The sequence below is a fragment of the Arabidopsis lyrata genome, assembly GCF_000004255.2.
Source record: "Arabidopsis lyrata subsp. lyrata unplaced genomic scaffold ARALYscaffold_4, whole genome shotgun sequence".
Taxonomy (NCBI): Eukaryota; Viridiplantae; Streptophyta; class Magnoliopsida; order Brassicales; family Brassicaceae; genus Arabidopsis; species Arabidopsis lyrata.
Window position 1 is genome coordinate 6,627,197 of NW_003302552.1, and position 1,636 is coordinate 6,628,832.

General features: G+C 28.8%; 1 pseudogene; it reads right to left on the reverse strand.

Moving 5' to 3' along the window:
• Positions 1-938: 938 nt before the first annotated feature.
• LOC9315031 lies at positions 939-1,257 on the reverse strand (annotated as a pseudogene).
• Positions 1,258-1,636: the final 379 nt, after the last annotated feature.

Here is a 1,636-nt window from a genome sequence, read left to right on the forward strand (position 1 = left end):
TTTTGACGTAATCGACATGCCTACGTATCTGTTCTCTGTTTTCCATATTCTGTTAAAGTATTTATTATTTCATGTATATATTTTCTAATTAGGAACAGTTTTAGCAATAAATTCTAAAACACATACCTAAATAAATGATTAGGAATATAAGACATACCACGACATATCTTATGCACCATGTTCGGTGATTGAATTTTATATATTCGTAAAATAAAAAATATAATTATTGTTTTTAAAATTTAACTCACATTTATTTAAATTTATGGTCATATGACCTAAAAACCAAGATACTTATTCAATGATGATATTGTAAAACTAAATATGAAAAGATTAAATGTAAAAAAATGAAAGACAAGTTTGTGAATAAAATAATAATGGATGAAAATTTGATATTTACTATTTTGACTCTCTTTTCTATTATAATTTTTGAATGTGAAAAATTAGTCAATTTAATTCATCAATTTATATTATGTATATTATGTATATTTTACAATTTCAATTTTTAAAGATTGAGCAAGTTTTAAGATTTTTCAATATAAGTGTGCAACACACTTCGCATATTTTTACAGTGTTTGCTAATTTAAAACGTAATAACAATCATCCATTGAAATTCTAATTTTAATTTTTCTGGAATCGTGCTTTTATAGCGCTTCTAAATTCATGTTGTTTCTTGAAAGGTCATTACACCTTCAAGCAAGCCTTTTTGCAATCTAATTAAAATTGTTATAAATTATTGTTATGTAAAACTGGGAAAAACAAAGTGACTCGTTTATAATGCTATTATTATATCGTTGAAAATTTTGGATACAAATCGTAAACCTAATCTTATTTTTCAACTAAAAAAAAAGAAAAAAAAAAGGAATCGTTAAGGTGAGGGGTAATTAAATTCTACTTTTTGGTAGGAGGAAGTGCGCCAACAGTTTTTGAACATTGTTCCTTTAGCATAGGAGGAAAAAATGGATTGAATGGAAGTTGTGGAATGCAATTGGTTTCAGCTTCCAAAATTGCTTTGCAACAAGCAGGGCCTATGTTTCCAAACTTTCCAATGAGTATAGATTGCGAAAACTCTGCGATACACCCTGGAATATTCATAAAATATGTCAAACATTTTGTTATATCAGGCAATCCTGGTACACCGGGACTCGGTAGGAATGGAAATGGAAAAGGAAACGGTGCCGGAAATTGTGGTAATTGAGCATTTGCAGACAGTGCAATGCATAAAACCGCTAAGAGAAAAAACACGTTTTTGAAAGCCATGATGAAAGAAAAAAGGATGTTTGAAATATTCAAATATATGATTCTTTATCGTGTTTGCTGTTGAGTGATGAACAATACTAAGATCAGTTGTTATTTATAGGGGAAGAAATGAGCTATGGTGTTACTAATTGTATTTGTCTCCATAAAACGTCTTTCAAAGTTTTATTAGATAATCAATAAGCTTGCAGTTTCTTATTTTCTTATTGAATGAGAAGTTACTAAAATTAAAAGAGAGTCCACAGCCACCTTGATGAGACGATTGACATTAATAGGAAAATATTAACTACTTAGACTATTGATGAGAGGACAAAGGAGATGATATATATGGTAAGACACAATTAGAAAACCCAGTTTAGGGGTTTCAACTCTATTAAAACCA